Genomic DNA, 8,012 nt, shown 5'->3' with positions numbered 1-8,012 from the left:
TGCCTCACTGCACCCCAAATACCTCACAGCCCCCCAAATACCACACAGCCCCCCCAAATGCCTCACTGTCCCCCCAAATGCCCCACTGCACCCCCAAATGCCTCACTGTCCCCCCAAGTGCCCCACTGCCCCCCAAATGCCTCACTGTCCCCCCAAGTGCCCCACTGCCCCCCAAATGCCTCACTGTCCCCCCAAATGCCTCACTGTCCCCCCAAGTGCCCCACTGCCCCCCAAATGCCTCACTGCACCCCAAATACCTCACAGCCCCCCAAATACCACACAGCCCCCCCAAATGCCTCACTGCCCCCCCCAAATGCCCCACAGCCCCCCCAAATGCCTCACTGTCCCCCCAAATGCCCCACAGCCCCCCCCAAATGCCTCACTGTCCCCCCAAATACCTCACAGCCCCCCCAAATGCCCCACTGCACCCCCAAATGCCTCACTGTCCCCCCAAGTGCCCCACTGACCCCCCAAATGCCTCACTGTCCCCCCAAGTGCCCCACTGCCCCCCAAATGCCTCACTGCACCCCAAATACCTCACAGCCCCCCAAATACCACACAGCCCCCCCAAATGCCTCACTGTCCCCCCAAATGCCCCACTGCACCCCCAAATGCCTCACTGTCCCCCCAAGTGCCCCACTGCCCCCCCAAATGCCTCACTGCACCCCAAATACCTCACAGCCCCCCAAATACCACACAGCCCCCCCAAATGCCTCACTGTCCCCCCAAATGCCCCACAGCCCCCCCAAATGCCTCACTGTCCCCCCAAATACCTCACAGCCCCCCCAAATGCCTCACTGCCCCCCAAATGCCTCACTGCACCCCAAATGCCCCACTGCCCCCCCAAATGCCCCACAGCCCCCCCAAATGCCTCACTGTCCCCCCAAATGCCCCACAGCCCCCCCAAATGCCTCACTGTCCCCCAAATGCCTCACTGCACCCCAAATGCCCCACTGCCCCCCAAATGTCCCCCAACTGCCCCATCCCCAAATGCCCCACAGCCCCCCCAAACGCCCCCCTCAACTGCTCCCACCCTTCAAACACCCCACAGCCCCCCAAATACCTCACAGCCCCCCCAAATGCCCCCCAATTGCCCCACACCACCCCAACTGCCCCCACAGCCCCCAAACTGCCCCCACAACCCTCCAAGTGCCACACACCCCCTAAACACCCCCAACAGCCCCCCAAAACACCCCCAACCACCCCCCAAACCGCCCCCACACCCCCCAAATGCCTCTCATCATTGCCCCCCCAATTGCCTCACACCCCCCAAGTTGCTCCCTAACTGCCCCCTACCCCCCTCAAACTGCCCCAGACACCCCCCCCACTCCCTCTCCTGTCCCCCACATGCCCCTTCCCCCTCCCCCCTGGATATATATAGCCTGGGTTAATCCCCTCCCCCTCCCCCCCCCCCGGGTTAATCAGCGCCGGGGTTAATGAGGGGGGGAGGGGTCACCTCGGTTTCTGCCCCTCCCCCCATCCTTAAAGCCTCCAGCTGGTCCCCAAAGAGGATCAGGGGGGAAATTAGGGGGGGGGGAGGGGAAGGGGGATGTTTTTGGGGGTGGGGGGGGGTCCCATCCTTTGGGGTCAATGGGGGGAGGGGTCTCAAATCTGAGGGGTAAGTGTGGGGGTCAATGGGGGGAAGGAAGAGGAGTCTCTGGGGGGGTCCCCAATTGGGAGGGGGTCTCATCCCTGGGGGAAGAGGGACTGATGGGGGGGGGTCTGTGGTGTTGCACGAGGATGATGGTGCACAAGGGCCCCTCTTGCACAGGGAAGGTGAGTGTGGGAGGGGTCTGTGTTGCACAAGGAGGATGGAGCAGTGTGAGGAGGGGCTGTGCACAATGACAGTGTTGCACAAGGGCCCCTCTTGCATGAGGATGATGGTGCACAAGGATGATGGTGCACAAGGGCCCCTCTCCCACGAGGCCAAAGGTGCACAAGGAGGGGTGAGGCAGTATGAGGAGGGGCTGTGCACAAGGATGATGGTGCACAAGAGACCCTCTTGCACAGGGAAGGTGAGTGTGGGGGGGGGGGTCTGTGTTGCACAAGGGCCCCTCTTGCATGAGGATGATGGTGCACAAGGATGATGGTGCACAAGGGCCCCTCTTGCACAGGGAAGGTGAGTGTGGGGGGGGGGTCTGTGTTGCACAAGGGCCCCTCTTGCATGAGGATGATGGTGCACAAGGATGATGATGCACAAGGGCCCCTCTTGCACAGGGAAGGTGAGTGTGGGAGGGGTCTGTGTTGCACAAGGGCCCCTCTTGCATGAGGATGATGGTGCACGAGGATGATGGTGCACAAGGGCCCCTCTTGCACAGGGAAGGTGAGTGTGGGGGGGGGGTCTGTGTTGCACAAGGACCCCTCTTGCATGAGGATGATGGTGCACAAGGATGATGATGCACAAGGGCCCCTCTCACACGAGGCCAAAGGTGCACAAGGGAGGGGTGAGGCAGTGCGAAGAGGGAGGGGCTGTGCACAAGGATGATGGTGCACAAGAGACCCTCTTGCACAGGGAAGGTGAGTGTGGGGAGGGTCTGTGTTGCACAAGGGCCCCTCTTGCATGAGGATGATGGTGCACAAGGATGATGGTGCACAAGGATGATGGTGCACAAGGGCCCCTCTTGCACAGGGAAGGTGAGTGTGGGGAGGGTCTGTGTTGCACAAGGGCCCCTCTTGCATGAGGATGATGGTGCACGAGGATGATGGTGCACAAGGGCCCCTCTCACACGAGGCCAAAGGTGCACAAGGAGGGTGAGGCAGTGTGAAGAGGGAGGGGCTGTGCACAAGGATGATGGTGCACAAGGGCCCCCTCTTGCACAGGGAAGGTGAGTGTGGGAGGGGGTCTGTGTTGCACGAGGGCCCCTCTTGCATGAGGATGATGGTGCACAAGGATGATGGTGCACAAGGATGATGGTGCACAAGGGCCCCTCTTGCAACAGGGAAGGTGAGTGTGGGAGGGGTCTGTGTTGCACGAGGGCCCCTCTTGCATGAGGATGATGGTGCACAAGGATGATGGTGCACAAGGGGCCCCTCTTGCACGGGGAAGGTGAGTGTGGGAGGGGTCTGTGTTGCACAAGGGCCCCTCTTGCATGAGGATGATGGTGCACAAGGATGATGGTGCACAAGGATGATGGTGCACAAGGGCCCCTCTTGCACAGGGAAGGAGGAGCAAAGTGGGAGGGATCTGTGTTGCACAAGGAGGATGGAGCAGTGTGAGGAGGGGCTGTGCACAATGACAGTGTTGCACAAGGGCCCCTCTCCCACGAGGCCAAAGGTGCACAAGGAGGGTGAGGCAGTGTGAGGAGGGGCTGTGCACAAGGATGATGGTGCACAAGGGCCCCTCTTGCACAGGGAAGGTGAGTGTGGGGGGGGGTCTGTGTTGCACAAGGGCCCCTCTTGCATGAGGATGATGGTGCACAAGGATGATGGTGCACAAGGGACCCTCTTGCACAGGGAAGGTGAGTGTGGGGGGGGGGTCTGTGTTGCACGAGGGGAGGGGGCTCCCTCTCCCCCCTTATGCAAAGCCCCCTCCTCACCTGCAGCTGCTGCAGCCGCTGCTTCAGCACCCTCAGCGCCCTCTCTTCCTCCTCCTCCTCTTCCTCCTCCTCCTCCTCCTCCTCCTCCTCGTGCCAGGAGCCCCCTCCCCTCCTCACCAGCGCCCGGCACCGACCCAGTTTGGCCGCCAGTTCCCGGGCGGCCTCTCGCTGCTCCAGCGCCGCCTCCCGCTGCCGAACCAGCTCCTCCCGCAGGCGCAGGATGGTGCTGTGCGGCCCCTCGGGCCATGGGGAGGGGGCGTCGGGCCACGCAGGGGGCGGGGAGGAGGAGGAGGAGGAGGAGGATGAAGGGGGATGGTGATGGGAGGAGGATGCAGAAGGAGGATGGTGATGGGAGGAGGAAGAGGAGGAGGAGGAGGAGGAAGAACAGCCCGGCTCAGCATCAGGGGGGAGGGGGGTGCAGATGAAGCGGGGGGGGGGAGGGGTTGGGGTCCCCACCAGCCCCCCCCCCAGCAGGAGGAGAAGTGTTGGGGTGAGGAGGGGGAGCATGGCCTGGGGGGGGGGTGGGGAGGGGGGCGCGGGGGGGCTGGGGAGGGGGAAAAAGATGGGGGGGGGGGAGGGGGGAAAAAAAGGGGAGGGGGGGGGCACAGGTTACTTGGGGGGTGCTCAAAACCCCCCCCCACCCCTGTTATGTGAGACCCCCCCCCACTACGTGCCCCCCCCAACCATCTGCCCCCCCCAATACTTGTGAGACCCCCCCCCTTGTGCACAAGAGACCCCCCCCCCCCCAAACACGTGCCCCCCCCAGCTTGTGGGACCGCCCCCACACCCCTGGGACCCCCCCCCACTCGCCCCACCCCTTATGACACCCCCCCCAAACATGTGCCCCCCCCCCAGCTTGTGAGACCCCCCCCCCACCCCTTGGGACCCCCCCCCCCACCCCTTATGAGCCCCCCCAAACACGTGCCCCCCCCCAGCTTGTGAGACCCCCCCCACCCCCTGGGACCCCCCTCACCTTTTATGAGCCCCCCCAAATACTTGCCCCCCCCCCCAGCTTGTGAGACCCCCCCACACCCCTTGGGACCCCCCCCCCCACTTATGAGACCCCCTTGTACACACGAGACCCCCCCCAAACACGTCCCCCCCCAGCTTGTGAGACCCCCACACCCCTTGGGACCCCCCCCCACCCCTTATGAGCCCCCCCCAAACACATGTGTCCCCCCCCAGCTTGTGAGACCCCCCCCACCCCCTGGGACCCCCCCCTCCACTCCCCTCACCCCTTATGAACCCCCCCCAAACACTTGCCCCCCCCCCCAGCTTGTGGGGACCCCCCTTGGGACCCCCCCCACCCCTTATGAGCCCCCCCAAACACGTGCCCCCCCCCCCAGCTTGTGAGACCCCCCCCACACCCCTTGGGACCCCCCCCCTCACCTTTTATGAGCCCCCCCAAATACTTGCCCCCCCCCCCAGCTTGTGAGACCCCCCCCCCAACCCTTGGGACCCCCCCCCCACTTATGAGACCCCCTTGTACACACGAGACCCCCCCCAAACACGTCCCCCCCCCAGCTTGTGAGACCCCCACACCCCTTGGGACCCCCCCCCACCCCTTATGAGCCCCCCCCAAACACATGTGTCCCCCCCCAGCTTGTGAGACCCCCACCCCCCACCCCCTGGGACCCCCTCCCCCACTCCCCCCACCCCTTATGAGCCCCCCCAAACACTCCCCCAGCTTGTGGGGACCCCCCCCTTGGGACCCCCCCCACCCCTTATGAGCCCCCCCAAACACGTGCCCCCCCCCCAGCTTGTGAGACCCCCCCCACACCCCTTGGGACCCCCCCCCTCACCTTTTATGAGCCCCCCCCAAATACTTGCCCCCCCCCCCAGCTTGTGAGACCCCCCCCCCAACCCTTGGGACCCCCCCCCCCACTTATGAGACCCCCTTGTACACACGAGACCCCCCCCAAACACGTCCCCCCCCAGCTTGTGAGACCCCCACACCCCTTGGGACCCCCCCCACCCCTTATGAGCCCCCCCCAAACACATGTGTCCCCCCCCAGCTTGTGAGACCCCCACCCCCCACCCCCTGGGACCCCCCTCCCCCACTCCTCCCACCCCTTATGAGCCCCCCCATCCCCATCAATGACCCCCCCAACCCCAACACGTGCCCCCCCCCATATTTAGGAGACCCCCCCCTCCCAGTTTGAGATCCCCCCCCCACACCCCAAGACGCCCCTCCCCCACTCCTATCCCCCCTCTCTGACCCCCCCAAACCCCTTCCCCCTCCCCCCACGGCTGCGACCCCCCCCTCCCCCATTTTTGGCCCCCCCCCCGGTACCTTCGTGCCCACAGCCCCTCACTCGCTCCCTCTCTGCAGCTTAATGGTCTTACTGGCTTTACTGGGAGCTCAGTGGGGGGGGGGGAGGGGGGGGGGGGGGGATCAAAGCGATTGTGGGGGAGGGGCCGACACCATTGCCCCTCCCCCCTCATTTCTCAAGCCCCTCCCCCCTTCACCTGCCCCTCCCCCTCCAACTCCACCCCCCCACTTCCCCAGTCCAAACCAGTTCACACCAGTAAAACCCCACTGGGAGTGTCTTTATTACCCCCCCCTCCCCATTTAACCCTCCCCACCCCCCCCAAATCCACCCCTCCCCCCACCCTCCCCCCTCCCCCCCCATCAGGGGGGGGTTTTGTCCTTGGGACCCCCCCCCCAGACCCCCCAAGTTTGGCACTGGGTGGGGGGGGGGGGGGGGCTACATGGGGGGCTGAGCCCCCCCCTCGCTGGGTTTGGGGGGGAGGGGGGTGGGATTCACCCCTCCCCCCCCTCATTTTGGCACTGGGTGGGGGAGGGGCCCCCCCAAAGTCATTGTAGGAAAGGGGGGGAGTGGTGGAGGGCAGACCCCCCCCCCCCCAAAATCCATCTGTGGCCCCCCCCCCATCAGGGGGAAGAATAAAGGGGGGGGAGGGGCAGCAATTGGGGGGGTGGGGGAGGGGCTTCAACCCCCCCCCCCTCCCCCCAGGGTCAGTTCTCAATGGGGGCTGCAAAGAAAATGGGGGGGGGGGGGATGATCAGGGACCCCCCCAGATCAAGCCCACCCCCCCCTGAATCTTCCCCAACCCCCCCATCTGCCTCCTGGGACCCTCCCCCCCCCAAAAATGTACCCCAAGGACCCCCCAAAATCCCCCCCATGGGACCCTCTCTCCTCTTATTTGCCACCCAGGAGCCCCCCCCCCCCAAATCTTTCCCCCCCCCAAATCCCACCCCAGGGACCCCCCCCCACAGGACTCTTTCCCCCCCCCCCACCCCCAAATCCCCTTTTCTGCCCCCTGAGACCCCCCCCAAATGTGTCCCCCCCCATCCCCTCCCCCAAATTCCACCCCAGGAGCCTCCCAATGCCCCCAGGACCCCCCCCCCCCAAATCTCCCCCCTCCCCAGGGACCCCCCCCAACTTCCAAACCCCCTCCTTTTGACCCTCCCCCCCCCCCCAATCCCCTTTCCTTCCCCTGGGACCCCCCCCAAAATGTGCCCCCCCCCCCCCCCCACTCACGGGCTGGGGGTCTCTCAGGCTCGGGGGGGCCCCGGGGGGGCTCCAGGGCTGGGCACACGGTGAAGCGGGTGCCAGGACGAGGGTCTTGCCCTGGGGGGGGGCTGGGGGGGTCCTGCTCTTCCCCCTCCCACTCCAACACCTCTCCTGTGGGGGGGGGGCTGGGGGTCAGGACCCCCCAAAGACCCCCCCAGGATCCCCCCCCCCAATGGGTCAGGATCCCCCAAAGACCCCCCCAGGCTCCCCCCCAATGGGTCAGGACCCCCAAAGACCCCCCCCATGGGTCAGGACCCCCAAAATCCCCCCCAGGCTCCCCCCCAATGGGTCAGGACCCCCCAAAGACCCCCCCAGGCTCCCCTCTACTGGGTCAGGACCCCCAAAGACCCCCCCCAGACTCCCCCCCCAATGGGTCAGGACCCCCAAAGACCCCCCCAAGCTCCACTCCAATGGGTCAGGACCCCCAAAACGCCCCCCCAGGCTCCCCCCCAATGGGTCAGGACCCCCAAAGACCCCCCCCATGGGTCAGGACCCCCAAAACACCCCCCAGGCTCCCCCCCAATGGGTCAGGAGCCCCCAAAGACCCCCCAGGCTCCCCTCTACTGGGTCAAGACCCCCAAAGACCCCCCCAATGGGTCAGGACCCCCAAAGACCCCCCCCAGGATCCCCCCCTCAATGGGTCAGGACCCCCAAAACACCCCCCAGGCTCCCCCCCAATGGGTCAGGAGCCCCCAGGACCCCCCAAAGACCCCCCCAGGATCCCCCTCAATGGGTCAGGACCCCCCAAAGACCCCCCCAGGATCCCCCCCAATGGGTCAGGACCCCCCCAAAGACCCCCCCAGGATCCCCCCCAATGGGTCAGGACCCCCAAAGACCCCCCCAGGCTCCCCCCCAATGGGTCAGGACCCCCAAAGACCCCCCCAGGCTCCCCCCCAGTGGGTCAGGACCCCCCAGGCTCCCCCCCAATGGGTCAGGACCC

This window comes from Colius striatus, unplaced genomic scaffold (assembly GCF_028858725.1).
Source record: "Colius striatus isolate bColStr4 unplaced genomic scaffold, bColStr4.1.hap1 scaffold_161, whole genome shotgun sequence".
Lineage (NCBI taxonomy): Eukaryota > Metazoa > Chordata > Aves > Coliiformes > Coliidae > Colius > Colius striatus.
Note: the sequence above shows the minus strand (reverse complement) of the source record.